The sequence below is a fragment of the Schistocerca gregaria genome, chromosome 2, assembly GCF_023897955.1.
Source record: "Schistocerca gregaria isolate iqSchGreg1 chromosome 2, iqSchGreg1.2, whole genome shotgun sequence".
Taxonomy (NCBI): Eukaryota; Metazoa; Arthropoda; class Insecta; order Orthoptera; family Acrididae; genus Schistocerca; species Schistocerca gregaria.
Window position 1 is genome coordinate 782,804,879 of NC_064921.1, and position 21,113 is coordinate 782,825,991.

The 21,113-nt window shown below is 45.0% G+C and overlaps 1 non-coding gene across 1 annotated transcript; it reads left to right on the forward strand.

Annotated features, from left to right (window-relative positions):
* Positions 1-20,978: 20,978 nt before the first annotated feature.
* Positions 20,979-21,053, forward strand: Trnas-cga (transfer RNA serine (anticodon CGA)). The gene has a single exon. It is a non-coding gene; the product is annotated as a tRNA-Ser (tRNA).
* The last annotated feature ends 60 nt before the right edge of the window (positions 21,054-21,113 follow it).

Genomic DNA, 21,113 nt, shown 5'->3' on the forward strand with positions numbered 1-21,113 from the left:
GTCCTGTGTGCAAACTCTAATTATTGTCTCAGTGAGGGAGCCCTAATGGCGGCTAGACAGATCGCGGTCAAGCCGGCTAGTTCTGGTGACAAAATCTCACTGTTTCTTCGAGAAGATGAGCTGTAAAATGAATTGTTGTGATTAAAATGAATAAATGCAAAATATAGTGGATTTCTTTTGACTGCAAGTTATCATTGAAGAAATAATTGACTTAGATAGACCGCATGTTAGTCGACACATAAACAAGAATAGATAACAAGAGAAATATAAAAAAAAGCAAGACAAAAGAAATCGTGAAAACATTGACTGGGATATTCCCTTATTCATGTTAGCAAAAGATATTAATCGGCGTAATTTAACATTCACGTCCAAGCACTATGCAATTTCCCTTTCTCGTCACAAACATACTGTTTTCTGTTCCACAAAACATCAGTGTCCATCCAGATAAATTATACAGGCTGAGATGAAAGTCATTGTGTCATTACAGGTTGTATACTGAAGGGTATCCAGATCGTGAGAAGCACCCAAGATCAGTTTGCAAACATTATAAAAGAAATTCTAGAAACTGGAAGTGTGGAGAATAAAATACACCAAAGACAAAGAAGAGCAACTGATGAAAGAAATGAAACTAACGTTTTAGCAACAGTAACACAGAATGAAAATGTCACTAGGGGGCATCTTGGAAGTACGAGAGGGATCAACCAAACGAGTGTCCTGCGAACTCTACGTTCCATCGCATTTCATCCTTTTCACATTTCGCTGCAGCTACAAGTTCGTGGCAATGACTTCCAAAATTCGTTACAGTTCTCCGAAAGTTATCAATGAAAAATTTTTATAAGGAAGAAGCATCGCTTACAAACCACTGGCAAGCCAATCTTCGCAGTATGCACTAATCGTCAGTTGAAAATCTACGCTGGCCCAGAGAAGTGGACAAAAGGTGAAGTCTGCTGGTATCAAAGATAGGTCTTAATCTAAAGAAGAAATATCGGACAAAAAATGGTTCAAATGGCTCTGAGCACTATGCGACTTAACTTCTGAGGTCATCAGTCGCCTAGAACCTAGAACTAATTAAAGCTAACTAACCTAAGGACATGACACACATCCATGCCCGAAGCAGAATTCGAACCTGCGACCGTAGCGGTCGGTCGGCTCCAGACTGTATCGCCTAGAAACGCACGGTCACTCCGGCCGGCACTATCAGACAACGTGCGTTTGGGGCACAGCATTGTATAGTAGTGAATGATGGACGGTGGGAAATCTGGAAAAAGAAGAGAATCGAAGCGTTTAAGGTGTGGTGCTACAGAAGAAAGTTGAAAAGTTGATAAGCTAAGGAGTGAAGAGGTTCTGGGAAGAAAGGGACATGTGGAAAACCCTGTCAAGAAGAAGGGACAGTATGACAGGACATGTGTTAAGACATCAGTAAGTCACTTCCATGGTATTACAGGGAGCTGCAGGGGATAACAACTTTAGGGGAAATCATGTGTTGGAATACATCCAGCAAATAATTGCGGAGGTAGGGTGCAAGTGTGAGACGAAGAGAAGAAGTCGTGGCGGGCTGCACGGAAAAAAAGAAAAAAATCGGGATTTCAAATGTGAATGTGATATGAACCATTAAATATTAAACACAGTGCATTGCAGTGCCTGGTTACTTTGCGTTTTTGGTTATCCGTACAGTCTTCATTCCGCATGATCGAAAATAACCGAGAGCTTGCTGTATTTCAAACGCTACTGTGCCGTGAAGGGATGCTATGAAATGAACTGACATGTTTAGCAGCAATTGCAGTTAATCTCCGAGTGTCTGCGGATACTTCCCCAAAAGTATGGATATAAAGTAAAAAGTGGGAATTAAAATTGATCAAAATTGTTTTGCAGCTCTTGTCTTGGAAACTGTGGGCAACCTTAAGGAACACATGTTTCGTTGACACCAAGTGTATTGTGTACATCTTTCCACTTTGTATTTCGCAAATAGTCGTTAAAATCGTGAGCTTTTTTAAATTTATTAGTCTTGGAGTTTAACTGCACGTAATTACACGATGGCTTTGTAACCTCGAAGTATCTACGTAAATGCTATCAATAGCAGCACAACTGGTTTGCATAACTTCTGTTGTAAGTTGTGTGAGGGAGAGTTAGATCACAAGAAATTAAAGTGAACTGTAAAATAGGTAAGCACATAAGCTGAGGGGATTCGAAGGCAGGGACAATGTACACTGAAGAGCCAAAGAAACTGATACACCTGCCTAATATCGTGTAGGACCCCCGCGAGCACGCAGAAGTGCCGCAGCACGACGTGACAGCGACTCGGCGAAGGTCTGAAGTAGTGCTGGAAGGAACTGACACCACGAATCCTGTTGGTCTGTCCATACATCCGTATGAATGCGAGAGGGTGGAGATGTCTTCTGAACAGCCCGTTGCGAGGCATCCCAGATATTCTCAATAATATTCATGTCTGGGGAGTTTGGTAGCCAGCGGAAGTGTTTAAACTCAGAAGAGTGTTCCTGGAGTCACTCTATAGCAATTCTGGACGTATGGGGTGTCGCATTGTGCTGCTGGAAATGCCCAAGTCCGTCGGAATGCACAATGGACATGAATGGACGCAGGCGATTTACATCTACATCTACATCTACATGCATACTCCGCAAGCCACCTGACGGTGTGTGGCGGAGGGTACCCTGAGTACCTCTATCGGTTCTCCCTTCTATTCCAGTCTCGTATTGTTCGTGGAAAGAAGGATTGTCGGTATGCTTCTGTGTGGGCTCTAATCTCTCTGATTTTATCGTCATGGCCTCTTCGCGAGATATACGTAAGAGGGAGCAATATACTGCTTGACTCTTCGGTGAAGGTATGTTCTCGAAACTTTAACAAAAGCCCGTACCGAGCTACTGAGCGTCTCTCCTTCAGAGTCTTCTAATGGAGTTTATCTATAATCTCCGTAACGCTTTCGCGATTACTAAATGATCCTGTAACGAAGCGCGGTGCTCTCCGTTGGATCTTCTCTATCTCTTCTGTCAACCCTATCTGGTACGGATCCCACACTGCTGAGCAGTATTCAAGCAGTGGGCGAACAAGCGTACTGTAACCTAACCAGGATCAGACAGGATGCTTACGTACATGTCACACGTCAGAGTCGTATCTACAGGGTGTTACAAAAAGGTACGGCCAAACTTTCAGGAAACATTCCTCACACACAAAGAAAGAAAATATGTTATGTGGACATGTGTCCGGAAACGCTTACTTTCCATGTTAGAGCTCATTTTATTACTTCTCTTCAAATCACATTAATCATGGAATGGAAACACACAGCAACAGATCGTACCAGGGTGACTTCAAACACTTTGTTACTGAAAATGTTCAAAATGTCCTCCGTTAGCGAGGATACATGCATCCACCCTCCGTCGCATGGAATCCCTGATGCGCTGATGCAGCCCTGGAGGATGGCGTATTGTATCACAGCCGTCCACAATACGAGCACGAAGAGTCTCTACATTTGGTACCGGGGTTGCGTAGACAAGAGCTTCCAAATGCCCCCATAAATGAAAGTCAAGAGGATTGAGGCCAGGAGAGCATGGAGGTCATGGAATTGGTCCGCCTCTACCAATCCATCGGTCACCGAACCTGTTGGTGAGAAGCCTACGAACACATCGACTGAAATGTGCAGGAGCTCCATCGTGCATGAACCACATGTTGTGTCGTACTTGTAAAGGCACATGTTCTAGCAGCACAGGTAGAGTATCCTGTATGAAATCATGATAACTTGCTTCATTGAGCGTAGGTGGAACAATATGGGGCCCAATCAAGACATCACCAACAAGGCCTGCCCAAACGTTCACAGAAAATCTGTGTTGATGACGTGATTGCACAATTGCGTGCGGATTCTCGTCAGCCCACACATGCTGATTGTGAAAATTTACAATTTGATCACGTTGTAATGAAGCCTCATCCGTAAAGAGAACATTTGCACTGAAATGAATATTGACACATTGTTGGATGAACCATTCGCAGAAGTGTACCCGTGGAGGCCAACCAGTTGCTGATAGTGCCTGCACATGCTGTACATGTTACGGAATCAACTGGTTCTCCCGTATCAATCTCCATACAGTGACGTGATCAATGTTACCTTGTACAGCAGCAACTTCTCTGACGCTGACATTAGGGTTATCGTCAACTGCACGAAGAATTGCCTCGTCCATTGCAGGTGTCCTCGTCGTTCTAGGTCTTCCCCAGTCGCGAGTCATAGGCTGGAGTGTTCCGTGCTCCCGTGTTAATCCATACATCAAATGGGCATCTGCCAACTCCGCATTTGTAAACATTGCACTAACTGCAAAACCACGTTTGTGATGAACACTAACCTGTTGATGCTACGTACTGATCTGCTTGATGCTAGTACTGTAGAGCAATGAGTCGCATGTCAACACAAGCACCGAAGTCAACATTACCTTCCTTCAATTGGCCAACTGGCGGTGAATCGAGGAAGTACAGCACATACTGACGAAACTAAAATGAGCTCTAACATGGAAGTTAAGCGTTTCCGGACATATGTCCACATAACATCTTTTCTTTATTTGTGTGTGAGGTATGTTTCCTGAAAGTTTGGCCGTACCTTTTTTTAACACCCTGTAGACGTATGAGGGATCCCATATCATTGCAACTGCACACGCTCCACACCATTACAGGCCCTCCACCATCTTGAACAGTCCCTTGCTCATATGGAGCGACCGTGGATTCATGAGGATGTCTCCATACCCTACACGTCCATCTGCTAGATACAATTTAAAACGAGATTCGTCCGACCAGGCAACATGTTTTCAAGTCATCAACAGTCCAATGTCGGTGTTGACTGGCCCAGGCGAGGCGTAAAGTTTTGTGTCTTACAGTCATAAAGGATAAACGAGTGGGCCTTCGGTTCCGAAAGCCCATATCGATGATGTTTCGTTGAATTGTTCGCACGCTGACATTTGTTGATGGCCCACCATTGAAATCTGCCGCAATATGCGGAAGGGTTACACTTCTGTCACGTTGAGCGATTCTCTTCCGTCGTCATGGACCCCATTCTTGCAGGATCTTTTCCCGGCCGCAGCGATGTAGGAGATTAGATATTTTACCGGATTCTTGATATTCACGGCACACTCGTGAAATGGTCGTGCAGGAAAATCCCCACTTCATCGCTACCTCAGAGATGCTGTGACCCATCTCCCGTGGGACGACTATACCACAAAGTTCAAACATACTTAAATCATGATAACCTGCCATTGTAGCAGCAGTAATCGGCCCCTGACACTTGCCTTACATAGGCGTAGCCGGCCGCAGCGCGGTATTCTGCTGTTTACATATCTCTGTATTTGAACACGCATGCCTGTACCACTTTCCTTGGCGTTTCAGTGTATATAGACAAACCGTACCATAAACTAAGGCTACCAAAGGTGCAACCATACCGTCTTCCAACACTTTCACACCGTCAAACGTCACAGCGGACTTATACCCAATTGTTCGAAGTACAGAAAGTAAACATCAGTGATTTCTGTGCTCACCGGTATCAATAAGTAAAGTTTTAATCGAAATACGGACGAACATTTCGATGCAGATAAAACTGCAAGAAGAGTCCTAGCCTCGAAAACCGATGCACTATGGACGTGAATATTTTTAAAAAAAGTGTTACCAGTAATTAACACAAGTAGTTCAGTTATGATAATGATAACTTACAACACAATAAAATAATTTATTGCCAATTCATTTTCACAACTCATTACTGACTTCTAGTGTTTTCGTTGGAGTTCCATTTCGAAAATTCCTTCAATGACGTTCTACTTTTGCAATGTTTTTACTGACTTTGAAATAAAAACAAGCTTGGTAAATAGTTGTCTTGCAGCTTTAGCTGTCGGCTCAACAGATTTAGATTTACATAAGCCATTTTTTCTGCAAATAAAGTCTGAGGTGCAGATTTATGTTGTACACAATGCGCTTTTTCCCGAAATTCAGTACCTGTATAATGATGGTCACTGATTATAAATAAGGAACTTCTCCGTAATTGCAATAAAATGTTCTTGGGTGAGGTAATTTCACAAACAGCTAGTTGTAGGCCTTAGGAGAATAAAAATGTAGGTGCAGCACTCAAATGGTTCAAATGGCTCTAAGCTCTATGGGACTTAGCATCTGAGGTCATCAATCCCCTAGACTTATAACTACTTAAACCTAACTAACATAAGGACATTACAAACATCTATGCCCGAAGCAGGAATCGAACCTGCGACCGAAGGAGCAGCGCGGTTTCGGACTGAAGCGCCTAGAACGGCTCGGCCACAGAGACCGGCAGGGGCAGAGCCCATTTCATTATTTACTGAAAATACTGTGACATTTTACCGCTGACTTGAAGTTCCAAAAGCTCGTTCAAGATGTTGTTGTTGTTGTGGTCTTCAGTCCTGCCACTGGTTTGATGCAGCTCTCCATGCTACTCTATCCTGTGCAAGCTTCTTCATCTCCCAGTACCAACTGCAGCCTACATCCTTCTGAATCTGCTTAGTGTATTCATCTCTTGGTCTCCCTCTACGATTTTTACCCTCTACGCTGCCATCCAATACTAAATAGGTGATCCCTTGATGCCTCAGAATATGCCCTACCAAGCGATCCCTTCTTCTAGTCAAGTTGCGCCACAAACTCCTCTTATCCCCAATTCTATTCAATAGCTTCTCATTAGTTATGTGAGCTACCCATCTAATCTTCAGCGTTCTTCTGTAGCATCACATTTCGAAAGCTTCTATTCTCTTCTTGTCTAAACTATTTATCTTCCATGTTTCACTCCCATACATGGCCACACTCCATGCAAATACTTTCCGAAATGACTTCCTGACACTTAAATAAATACTCCATGTTTACAAATATCTCTTCTTCAGAAACGCTTTCCTTGCGACTCCAGTCTACATTTTATATCCTCTCTACTTCCTCCCAAATAGCAAAACTCCTTCACTACTTTAAGTGTCTCGTTTCCTAATCTAATTCCCTCAGCATCACCCGACTTAATTCGAATACATTCCATTATCCTCGTGTTGCGTTTGTTGACGTTCATCCTATAACCCACCCTCAAGACACCGTCCATTCCGTTCCACTGCTCTTCCAAGTCCTTTGCTGTCTCTGACAAAATGACAGAATTACAATGTCATCGGCCAACCTCAAAGTTTTTATTTCTTCTCCATGGATTTTAATACCTACTCCGAACTTTTCTTTTGTTTCCTTTACTGCTTGCTCAATATACAGATTGAATAGCATCGGGGAGAGGCTACAACCCTGTCTCACTCCCTTCCCAACGACTGCTTCCCTTTCATGCCCCTCGACCCTTATAACTGCCGTCTGGTGTCTGTACAAGTTGTAAATAGCCTTTCGCTCCCTGTATTTTAACCCTGCCACCTTCAGAATTTGAAAGAGAGTATTCCAGTCAATATTGTCAAAACCTTTCGCTAAGTCTACAAATGCTAGAAACGTAGCTTTGCCTTTCCTTAATCTTTCTTCTAAGATAAGTCGTACGGTCAGTATTGGCTCACGTGTTCCAACATTTCTACGGAATCCAAACTGATCTTCCCCGAGGTTGGATTCAACTAGTTTTTCCATTCTACGTAAAGAATTCGCGTTAGTATTTTGCAGCTGTGACTTATTAAACTGATAGTTCGGTAATTTTCACATGTGTCAACACCTGCTCTTTCTTTGGTATTGGAATTATTATATCCTTCTTGAAGTCTGAGGGAATTTCGCCTGTCTCATACATATTTCTCACCATATGGTAGAGTTTTGTCAGGACTGGCTCTCCCAAGGCCATCAGTAGTTCTAATGGAATGTTGTCTACTCCAGGGGCCGTGTTTCGACTCACGTCTTTCAGTGCTATGTCAAACTCTTCATGCAGTATCGTATCTCCCATTTCATCTTCATCTACATCCTCTTCCATAATATTGTTCCCAAGAACATCGCCCCTGTATAGACCCTCTATATACTCCTTCCACCTTTCTGCTTTCCCTTCTTTGCTTAGAACTGGGTTTCCATCTGAGCTCTTGATATTCATGCAAGTGGTTCTCCTTTCTCCAAAGGTCTCTTTAATTTTCCTGTAGGCAGTATCTATCTTACCCCTAGTGAGCTAAGCCTCTACATCCTTACATTTGTCCTCTAGCCATCCCTGCTTAGCCATTTTGCACCTCACGTCGATCTCATTTTTGAGACGTTTGTACTCCTTTTTGCCTACTTCATTTACTGCATTTTTATATTTTCTCCTTTCATCAATTAAATTTAATATTTCTTCTGTTACCGAAGGATTTCTACTAGCCCTCGTCTTTTTACCTACTTGATCCTCTGCTGCCTTCACTACTTCATGCCTCAAAGCTACCCATCCTTCTACTGTGTTTCTTTCCCCCATTCCTGTCAATTGTTCCCTTATGCTCTCCCTGAAACTCTGTACAACCTCTGGTTCTTTCAGTTTATCCACGTCCCATCTCCTTAAATTCCTACCTTTTTGCAGTTTCTTCAGATTTAATCTACAGTTCATAACCAATAGATTGTGGTCAGAGTCCACATCTGCCCCTGGAAATGTCTTACAATTTAAAACCTGGTTCCTGAATCTCTGTCTTACCATTATATAATCTATCTGAAACCTTTTAGTATCTCCAGGGTTCTTCCATGTACACAACCTTCTTTCATGATTCTTGAACCAAGTGTTAGCTATGATTAAGTTACGCTCTGTGCAAAAAATTCCTCCAGGCGGCTTCCTCTTTCATTTCTTAGCCCTAATCCATATTCACCTACTACGTTTCCTTCTCTTCCTTTTCCTACTGTTGAATTCCAGTCACCCATGACTATTAAATTTTCGTTTCCCTTCACTGGCTGAATAATTTCTTTTATCTCATCATACATTTCATCAATTTCTTCATCATCTGCAGAGTTAGTTGGCATATAAACTTGTACTACTGTAGTAGGCGTGGGCTTCGTGTCTATCTTGGCCACAATAATGCGTTCACTATGCTGTTTGTAGTAGCTTACTCGCACTCCTATTTTTTTTATTCATTATTAAACCTACTCCTGCATTACGCCTATTTGATTTTGTATTTATAACCCTGTATTCACCTGAAAAAAAGGCTTGTTCCTCCTGCCACCGAACTTCACTAATTCCCACTATATTTAACTTTAACCTATCCATTTCCCTTTTTAAATTTTCTAATCTACCTGCCCGATTAAGGGATCTGACCTTCTACGCTCCGACCCCTAGAACGCCGGTTTTCTTTCTCCTGATAACGACGTTCTCTTGAGTAGTCCGTGCCCGGAGATCCGAATGGGGGACTATTTTACCTCCGGAATATTATACCCAAGAGGATGCCATCATCATTTAATCATACAGTAAAGCTGCATGCCCTCGGGAAATATTGGCTGTAGTTTCCCCTTGCTTTCAGCCATTCGCAGTACCACAACAGCAAGGCCGTTTTGGTTAGCGTTACAAGGCCAGATCAGTCAATGATCCAGACTGTTGCCCCTGCAACTACTGAAAAGGCTGCTGCCCCTAATCAAGAACCACATGTTTGTCTGGCCTCTCAACAGATATCCCTCCGTTGTGCTTGTACCTACGGTAGGGCTATCTGTATCGTTGAGGCAGGCAAGCCTGCCCACCAACGGCAAGGTCCATGGTTCACGGGGGGAGGTCGTTCAAGATATAAATTACATTCTGGCTATTTAACATAGCAATAACTGAATTACGCAGCCTTTCTTATAAAACAGCAACTCAAGTTTCTAACTGCATGATTGTTCTTCTGTGGCGCAGACTAAATTTATTTACATGATGCTTCAGTAGCACATTATCTGCTTGTACTCTTGTCATATTGTGCTTTCTGTATTTTTTTAAATTAGCAGACCGTAACTGTGGTCACCATAAACAGGTGTACAAGGCACCAAAAGAATGAAATTCCATCGTAATATTATAGTAAAAATTTTACTACATAAAATATTGAAATTATGAGGTTGCGTCGATGTCTCCAGACTCAACAAAACCGGGAATTGATGAGACTGATTTTAGTTCATGGACTCATTATAATAGTATGACCACGGTAAAAATGGCGGCCGACTTGGTTGTCACAAGGAGCGCTGTAACTCCTGCGTTACTAGCCACAATTCAAAATTTAAACTGGCTGGCTAATGTAGTTTTACCAGGTGTCCCATATCTTACGGGCTCGCACATTATTTAGCCACAGTTCCCGGTTTTCCGGACAAAGTATGTCTGGAACGTATATTGTCCCGCTTATCAGTAACCATCCCGTATATCTCGAATGGCGTCTTTTTAAGTAATACGTAGCAATAATCAGTAGGAGAACTGTAGTGGTCTAACCCAAAGAATAGAGTAAATACACTTTTTGATTAAGCCAAACCCAACGAGTCACGAGTTTTGAACTACTTTGCTTGGTACTATGTAATGATTTCTCATAGCGACCAGTTTTGTCACTTACACTTCCTTTGTGCATTGCCTGTTGCTTCAGGTCACCGCTTTTAGAACTGTGATTTCAAACCGTTAGTCACAGGTTAAGGTACTTGATGTGATCTGTTAAAAACTTTTCGCAGAGACGGAAAAAAGAAGTGTGTATTTAGTTAGGAAATTAAAGCTCAAAATCCATTTCCGAAATTAGGACAGCAAAGTGAGAAATTTTTTGCACGTTGTGTAAAACTATACTTTCTCAATCTACCACAGAGGTCGATCTGATTCTTGTGGAACACGTTAATTTGAAGATACGGTAGCTAGCTGTTTCAAGCAAAATTTCGTCACGAAGTGTGGTGCCTTTTCTAACAAAACGTGAGAATATTGCCATTATAAATTTTGAAGAAAGGCGTCTTCCTGCTGAGCAAGTTCTGCTAGCCCTACATGCCATAACCATTCTTTTGGCTCAGTGGACTGCACTGAGAAAGTGAACCATGTTAATAATGTATGTGCAGTGAAACTGCAAACTGAGTTGGTGAGAAGTGGCTTATCATTTTCAGCTGCATTGCATGTCAACATGTTTGCTGCACAATTTGCAACTGAATACTGCTAATACTGTCGCAGAATGAGTGTTCGCTATCACAAAAGCTTTATGGATTGATGCAAAGAATACGTGTTGTGCGGAAACGGTTACACTAATAATTATATGAGACAGTTGGTGGTGATTCGACCGTCGTGTGGGGATCTTAAGCATAGCGGCCTCATCGCTGCTATTCGCGAGGCGAGGCCATCTGCCGCCACCGGATTTCACCCTCTCCCTTCTCTTATCATCATCGTCATCATCATCATCGTCATACAACGGAAACATTACACTATACTGCACACACATAACACATATATGTCCAAAGGGCGTTCTAATTTTTTTTTATTTTTTGTAGGAGGAGAATGAAATTTTTTGTGAACATACTTGGAACATTTAGCTACAAATTGGTACATAAAAGTATTTTCTTTTATTTAGAGGTGAGCCATAATAGACCGTGAAATAGATGTCAGATTGCGACACCGGTCGGTGATGGAGTTCGTCTTCAAGACCGGCGATGACTCTGCCACGTCGATTCACAGGAAGTTGCTCCCTGTTTATGGCGAGGACACAGTGGATCGCAGCAGTATCCAGCGGTGGTTGCAGAGGTTTAAAGAAGGTGATTTTTCTCTACTGGACAATCCACGACGCTGTAGACCATCGACGGCAGTGAGTGATGTGAATAAGGAGACGATTGATCAAATTTATCCAAAATGACTGATGTATGACGACACGACAACTTGCTGAAATGACTCGTTTCTCATTGGGTAGTATGGTATTACTGGTACAGTCACTAGGGTACAGAAGAATCTGTGCACGTTGGGTGCCTAGATTATTGACAAGAGAAATGAAAACGATGAGGAAGAATGTGTGTGAGGGTCTCGTGAAGACCTTCAGTGAAGAGTGGAAACAATGTTTTAACGGCGTCCTTACCCAGGATGAAACACGATTGTTTTCGTTCGAACTTGAGAGCAAAACCAAGACTTTTACGAATAGCAGGCCGAAGGATGATGGCCTCCTTCTTCTGAGCTCAGTGTGGTGTCATTTTAATTGACTTTTTGGTATCTGGCTCCATAATTAACCGGGACCGTAACTGTTTGTCATTGCACAAGCTGCGACGTGCCATCAAGACCCACAGACCACAGCTTCAGGGTCAGCTCATCAGACTACACCATGACAATGCCAAACCCCATACAGCCCTTATGGCGCAGGAGAAAATCAGGAAAATGAGTTGGAAAACTGTTCCTCATCCTCCCTACAGTCAGACTTGACTCCGTCTGATTTTTACCTCTTTGGTCGTCAGAAGGCCCACCTGGGCGTGAAAACATTTGGTTCCTGTATCAAGCGATGGTGTAAAAGTCAGTCCCCAGAATTTTACGAAAGAGCATTTACATCATGGGAAGAACGTTGGACCAGATGCGTCACAGCTGATGGAGGTAGGCTCAATGTATAGCTAAATGTTCCAAGTACGTTCAGAAAAAATTTCATTCTCCTCGTGCAAAAAATAAAAAAAATCGAGACGACTGTGCAAATCTTTTTGAACGCCCTTTGTAGTATTACAAGTACTGTAATGGAGCATGTTGTAAATAAATAATGGAAAAACTAGGAGTCATTTTCAGGATATTTCAGGTGTTAATTTTTGTAAAATACTATTTGAAATGGAAGTGAAACATGGACGATAAATAGTTTGGACAAGAAGAGAATAGAAGCTTTCGAAATGTGGTGCTACAGAAGAATGCTGAAGATTAGAGGGGTAGATCACATAACTAATGAGGAGGTACTGAATAGGATTGGGGAGAAGAGAAGTTTGTGGCACAACTTGACCAGAAGAAGGGATCGGTTGGTAGGACATGTTCTGAGGCATCAAGGGATCACCAATTTAGTATTGGAGGGCAGCGTGGAGGGTAAAAATCGTAGAGGGAGACCAAGAGATGAATACACTAAGCAGATTCAAAAGGATGTAGGTTGCAGTAGGTACTGGGAGATGAAGAAGCTTGCACAGGATAGAGTGACATGGAGAGCTGCATCAAACCAGTCTCAGGACTGAAGACCGCAACAACAACAACAACAACAACTATTTGAAAGTGTCAAAATTTACGAATGACATAAATTTTTCTGCAAAATATAAATGAGAGTGAGAAATAAGTAACCTATGTAATTATTATCTACCCTATTTAAAGACCTCGTTATATTAATACGACATTGCAGTATATGCCTGCACGCATGTCATTAGGAACATCGCATCGTATTTCTGAACAACACGGGCAATGCAACATCGTATTTATCTGCTGACACCGGGCAAGCGAATTTCAATAAAAATGATTGCCCTGTACCGGAATATACGTAATTGATGTACGAGTGATGGTTGTAGACACGTGGTTGACGAGATATGTAAGTTTGGGGTCGGCCTTAAGTCGTGCACGGAGGGATAGTCTAATAATAAAGCGACGGCTCGCGATAGGTGAGAAATCCGTGTTCGGGTCCCGGTCCGGCACAAATTTTCATTGTCATCATTCCATTGTACACCTGATGATTGTCCGTACTCGCAACTGCGAATACACGTCATGTATCGTTATATTAAAGTGACGTATTGCGTTTGCATCTGACAACAATAAAATATGTACTTGATCAGTAATGCAAGGTATTTTGATGCTTTTTTAGTGCGAGTTTTAACAAAAAGGTACGATGACCTATTCAGTTGTAGTATAAACCAAGTTATTTTATCACAAACCTACTGTACATATATACACTCCTGGAAATGGAAAAAAGAACACATTGACACCGGTGTGTCAGACCCACCATACTTGCTCCGGACACTGCGAGAGGGCTGTACAAGCAATGGTCACACGCACGGCACAGCGGACACACGAGGAACCGCGGTGTTGGCCGTCGAATGGCGCTAGCTGCGCAGCATTTGTGCACCGCCGCCGTCAGTGTCAGCCAGTTTGCCGTGGCATACGGAGCTCCATCGCAGTCTTTAACACTGGTAGCATGCCGCGACAGCGTGGACGTGAACCGTATGTGCAGTTGACGGACTTTGAGCGAGGGCGTATAGTGGGCATGCGGGAGGCCGGGTGGACGTACCGTCGAATTGCTCAACACGTGGGGCGTGAGGTCTCCACAGTACATCGATGTTGTCGCCAGTGGTCGGCGGAAGGTGCACGTGCCCGTCGACCTGGGACCGGACCGCAGCGACGCACGGATGCACGCCAAGACCGTAGGATCCTACGCAGTGCCGTAGGGGACCGCACCGCCACTTCCCAGCACATTAGGGACACTGTTGCTCCTGGGGTATCGGCGAGGACCTTTCGCGACCGTCTCCATGAAGCTGGGCTACGGTCCCGCACGCCGTTAGGCCGTCTTCCGCTCACGCCCCAACATCGTGCAGCCCGCCTCCAGTGGTGTCGCGACAGGCGTGAATGGAGGGACGAATGGAGACGTGTCGTCTTCAGCGATGAGAGTCGCTTCTGCCTTGGTGCCAATGATGGTCGTATGCGTGTTTGGCGCCGTGCAGGTGAGCGCCACAATCAGGACTGCATACGACCGAGGCACTCAGGGCCAACACCCGGCATTATGGTGTGGGGAGCGATCTCCTACACTGGCAATACACCTCTGGTGATCGTCGAGGGGACACTGAATAGTGCACGGTACATCCAAACCGTCATCGAACCCATCGTTCTACCATTCCTAGACCGGCAAGGGAACTTGCTGTTCCAACAGGACAATGCACATCCGCATGTATCCAGTGCCACCCACCGTGCTCTAGAAGGTGTAAGTCAACTACCCTGGCCAGCAAGATCTCCGGATCTGTCCCCCATTGAGCATGTTTGGGACTGGATGAAGCGTCGTCTCACGCGGTCTGCACGTCCAGCACGAACGCTGGTCCAACTGAGGCGCCAGGTGGAAATGGCATGGCAAGCCGTTCCACAGGACTACATTCAGCATCTCTACAGTCGTCTCCATGGGAGAATAGCAGCCTGCATTGCTGCGAAAGGTGGATATTCACTGTACTAGTGCCGACATTGTGCATGGTCTGTTGCCTGTGTCTATGTGCCTGTGGTTCTGTCAGTGAGATCATGTGATGTATCTGACCCCAGGAATGTGTCAATAAAGTTTTCCCTTCCTGGGACAATGAATTCACGGTGTTCTTATTTCAATTTCCAGGAGTGTAGTATTAGCTGAAGTTTCCACAAAACGTCGACTCATTTCTGCTTCTGATTTCTATCCCTTATTTTTATTCCGGACATCTGCTCACTCTACGACTCTTAGTTAAGACATTGGAGACCGCCCAACCACCGCCGAACCCCAGAGGACCCTCGGGTTGTGCTGGTTGCGGCCACTCTGAAGCCAGGGACGAGCATCCGCCTAGACCGACCACCCCTATTAAACTCAGAGCAACTGTCGCAGTGCCCCCCGAGACTTCATGCGGTCTCCCGGCTGGAGTCCCGTGCTAACGCGCGTATATCTGCAGTTTGGAATGCGAGTAAACATCTACTACTCTGTGCTGTCTGAATACCCCGCAACAGTTGACTACACGACATAGAGCAAGGCTAATTTTAGAAGTGGCTTTTTGTCCTCTCGAATGCATCGCTTTCAGACGTATATCTGAAGCCTTAGCCAAGCCTCCATCGTAGAAGTGCTACGTGAACTGTATCTTCCATTACCGCCACACGTCCCGAGCTGCAGGCTAAGAGAGAGAGAGAGAGAGAGAGAGCCTTCGGTGTTAAAGTGAGTCACGCTTCAGAGTTCCAAAACGATGCGTCAGCAGGGCGATGCACATCGCCCGTCCTAGGTACACGACGTTACGGCAGCGATAGCACACGTAGATCTCACCAGGCGCGCGTCTTGTTGTTACTTGTCAATTCTGCGGGACAAAGGCTTTCATAAGTTTTCGGAGATATACAGGGTGTCCACAATGAGACTCCAACATTTGGACTCATAAAATCCGAGAGGAAACACAATTTATTGACGAAAAAATACAGGGAAATCATACAGAAGCTCATCAAGTTTTCATACACAGGTAGACGGTTCAGTACACTTGAACATGGGCGCCACGGGTAGCGCGAAGAATATCAAATCTATAATCGATTTCGTGCCATGTGTTGCGGAGCATCTGTTCTGTGACAGAGTTGATGACAATTCTTATGCGCTGTTTGAAGTCCTGCACGTCCTTTACTGGTGTAGCGTATACCCGGTCTTTCACATAAACCCACAAGAAAAAAATCGAGGGGGTTATGTCGGGCGAATGTGGCGGCCAAGGAATTGGACCTCCACGGCCAATCCATCGTTGCGGGAATGTCTCATTTAAAATTTTTCGGACATCAAGGCTTCAATGGGATGGTGCACCGTCCTGTTGAAACATCACATCTGGCTGCAGGTCTGTTATCTGTGGCACGGCAAATTGTTTCAACAGGTCCAGGTAGATGGCTCCATCCACAGTCGGCTCCTGAGAGAAAAACGGCCCAACAATGTGATTTATAATCAAACCACACCACACATAAACTTTCGGACTGTTGCGCATGTGTTCCCTAGGTGCATGTGGATTTTCGGACCCCCAGATGCGCACATTGTGACGATTGACAGTCCCTGGCACGTGACAGGTTGCCTCGTCAGTAAACATCAAAAATGTGTGTGAAATCTTATGCGACTTAACTGCTAAGGTCATCAGTCCCTAAGCTTACACACTACTTAACCTAAATTATCCTAAGGACAAACACACACACCCATTCCCGAGGGAGGAACACCCATTCCTGAGGGAGGACTCGAACCTCCGCCGGGAGCAGCCGCACAGTCCGTGATTGCAGCGCCTGAGACCGCTCGGCTAATCCCGCGCGGTCAGTAAACATCACGCATGATAAAAATGTCTCGTCCGCGGCAATGCGATCTAACATGACAAATTCAAGTTCTTCTCGCTTTGGTCGATCATCAGGCTTGATTTCTTGGACAACCTGCACTTTATATGCGTACAAACGTAGTCGCTGATGAAGCACTTTGTGCATTGTTGAACGTTTCATACGAAGTTCTTGTGCTGCCTGTCGCACTGACTTCTGTGGACTTTATTCGATTGACCACCGCACTTGTTCCACAGGATGTTCGCTGATCCCAGGCTTACCACCACCGTGCCCTTCCGCAACACTCCCAGTAGCCAAAAACTGATCACACCACTTCTTTATAGTCTTGAACTAGACGAAAGTTTCTTTGCACTCGGGTCGCCGATTTTGTCTCTGCATACCACCAGACCACTTGTGAACCCTCCTTCATTTCCTCCATTTTGCTAAAACAATTCATTGCAGCTCCACTACGGCCACTTGCCATATCAAATTTACACACCACAAACTTGTTGAGTTGCTCTGTCTGCCCCTTCAGGATTCACAGGTCCACCACCTGAAATGAGAAAGATATATGATATTAAAATTTTGGAGTCTCATTGTGGACACCCTGTATAGCGACAAACAACTCAAGTTCGATTATGGTTCGGCAGTTGTGTTTTCCCACTGTTAGACTGCTAACATCGAAGGGACTGATTCCGAGAAAACTAAATTTGGAGGAAACACAGTATATACAGTTCTGTATAGTAAATGGCATAACACCAGTGAACAATATATACTTTGAACAGTAATTTGTTGCTGATGCAGAATATTCAAAATTTCTGAATGTATGCAGTTGAAGTAGAAGAAACACATTGATAATCTCCAGAACGAGATTTTCACTCTGCAGCGGAGTGTGCGCTGATATGAAACTTCCTGGCAGATTAAAACTGTGTGCCCGACCGAGACTCGAACTCGGGACCTTTGCCTTTCGCGGGCAAGTGCTCTACCAACTTTTTTTTCTGAATTTTATTTTTATTTTTATTGTTGTCATGTTATTATTTTTTTGTTTAGTTTTGTTGTGTCATTGATCAGAGGCCTTCTGCGCCCCGCTGGTAATATGTTGAGTCACGTCTTCTCGAAATTGATGTGTTCTGTTCAATTGTTCAGAAATGTTCATTGGTTCAAACAGGAAACGTTCTTCTCTCTTGGCTTAACACATTCCAGCTGCGAGGCGGGTCGTGGAAAGCACTCCCAAGGAAGTTCGAGAAAAATTGTCTGTATTTTGGGTGACGGACAACGACATAATGACGGTCATTGAGGTATGTCCAAAAATCGAGTCAGAGTCTACAGTTTCTCCAAATAGGTAGTGAATGGCATGTCCGCGAATCCAATTCACAGCATTGGTCTTTGTCCGAGGAAAATATTCACGATCCGTTAATAATAATGAAAGGGGAGTAATTCGATCCAGAATGTCCCGCGTTAGAAAAGCGACAATAAGACGAATCAAGTGCCAAACCTCCGCCGCCGGTCCGCAAACAAACCGATGTTCATCATTGTCTGGGACTCCACACGTGGAACAGAGAGGTGATTGGACGAGGTGGATACGATGAAGGAGAGATTGATTGATTTGCTTACCATTGACAGTTAGGTACCAGACAGATTGAACATTCGTGTCAAGGTAACGGGCGAAAACCGCGCGCCATACATGACGCCAGTCTACCTGGGGGAACTTTTGTTCAATCGGGTTAGGTGGACGACCTAATTGGAGGACATTGTATACTGCCTTTGTCTTGAGTAAAAGCTGTCTTGGTAAGGTGAGGCGTAGATAACTGAGTTCAAGAAAGAAGTATCGTATATAATGGAACTGGACCGGAACGTCCGAGATCATCACTGGGGCTGACAGTGAGACCGGCGTATATGCCGTCAGGAGGAGACCAGTGAGGCTCGTTGGGCATCGTGTCCATACCGTCATCTGGGAGCTGACAAATAGGGCGCGAGCTCTATCCGGCACGTGAAACAGACCTATCCCACCTCGTTCACGGGGAAGAGTAAGGGTTGCATAGTTAACTTTGAACAACAGCCCAGAGCTGACGAAAGATGCCATCGCTGCCAACATGCGACGTGCCACAGTAAGCGGGAAAGGTAGAACTTGTGCTACATGGGGAACTCGGGATGCGATATATATATTGACATATCGAGCTCGTTGGAGAATGTCTAGGGATCGAAGGCGATGGTCCATAAGACCTGCTCTGATCGTTAAAAGGAGGCGTCTGCAGTTGATGGCGGCTGAACGCCGGAGATCAGATGAAAAGTCTATTCCCAAACAGCGAATGGTATCAACGGTGTTGAGAGGTGTAATACACTCCACAGGGAGTCCCGTGCCAATGAACATAACTTGTGACTTACGTACGTTTAAAGAGCTACCCGACGCCTCACCATAAGTCCTTGCCCACGTCAAAACAGCTCGAACCTCGTCGGCATTACGTAAACAGATGACTACATCGTCAGCATAGGCCGTGCAACAGAACCGGTATCGATCTATGGACAACCCTACCAAACGTTGTCTGAGCCCACATAGCAAGGATTCCAAGGAAAAGGCGTACAAAATCGCTGATAGAGGGCAACCTTGACGTACGGATCGACCTATTTTTATCGGAGGAGTGAGTCTGCCATTGTACATAATCCTGGAAGAGGCACCCCGCAGAAGGCGCATCACTACCGTGATAACGGCGACTGGGAAACCCATATGGTGGAGAACGGCTGTAAGGAACGAATGGTCAACCCTATCCAAAGACGCAAGTGCCCCAGAGAGGCGTTGTGCCTGGGTAACGGCGATCATATCCCTGTAGCGGCATAAAGCCGTGCGGATATTATTATCCCCTCCCAAAGATGCTTGGTCTGGCGACACAACATATCGGGCAACGGTTTTAAGTCGTGCCGCCAAAAGGCGAGTGAAGATTTTCATATCACTGTTAAGGAGGGTGAGGGGCCGATAATCACTGATATTGTTGCCACCATGCGGTTTGTGTACAGGAATAATAATACCTTCCATGAAAGAGTCCGGCACAGGTACTTCCGGAGACATCAGTTCCCGACATATGGAGGTGAAGGTGGACTCTAACAAATCACGGAAGGTGCGATAAAATTCGAGGGGAAGCCCGTCGGGTCGTGGGGAGCGATTGATGGTTCCTGCTCGGATAGCATCGCGGACTTCGTCATCAGTCACCTCTGACACCAAGTCAATCGCCGCATCTCCTGGGAGACCACCGAAGTTGAGCTGTGAGACTTCCTCGATCAACTCTGGGGAATGTGGAATTGCGGCGTAGAGCTGCTGGTAGTGGGCGTGAAGCACATTCCCTATTTGCAGATTGGGTTACGTAGCGACGCCCATCTTGGTCTGTTAGGATGGGAATAAATTTTCGGCGACGATGTTGGCGTTCTTGGATGGTATGGTACATAGATGGATGTTCATGAGGCATGCGATCAGCAGTACGAGATCGTACTATCGCTCCTTCCAAATGCCTTCGCATGAGATTGGAGATTAGGGCCTTAGCATGGTTTATCCTTGTATGGCGCTCAGGGGAGGCTGGCATCGTGGAGCATTCTCGTAGGATCCTGTAGTAAAAGTCCATAGTGCTCTTCCTCCAGGCGACAACATCTTTGCCATATCGGATCAAAGTTTTTCGAAGAGCAGGTTTTGCACACTGGATCCACCAGGATATGGTAGACGGATACGTGGGACGGCGTCTATTACATGTGATCCAAGTGTCTTCTATTAGAAGTCGACAGTCAGTTGAATTAAGAAGTGCCGTGGGGTGTGCCCGACCGAGACTCGAACTCGGGACCTTTGCCTTTCGCGGGCAAGTGCTCTACCAACTGAGCTACCGAAACACTACTCACGCCCGGTACTCACAGCTTTACTTCTGCCAGTACCTCGTCTCCTACCTTCCAAACTTTGCAGAACTAGCACTCCCGAAAGAAAGGATATTGCGGAGACATGGCTTAGCCACAGCCTGGGGGATGTTTCCAGAATGTCTCCGCAATATCCTTTCTTTCGGGAGTGCTAGTTCTGCAAGGTTCGCAGGAGAGCTTCTGTAAAGTTTGGAAGGTAGGAGACGAGGTACTGGCAGAAGTAAAGCTGTGAGTACCGGGCGTGACTCGTGCTTCGGTAGCTCAGTTGGTAGAGCACTTGCCCGCGAAAGGCAAAGGTCCCGAGTTCGAGTCTCGGTCGGGAACACAGTTTTAATCTGCCAGGAAGTTTCACATTGATAATCTGCTGAAACGTTTAGGTTCAGCT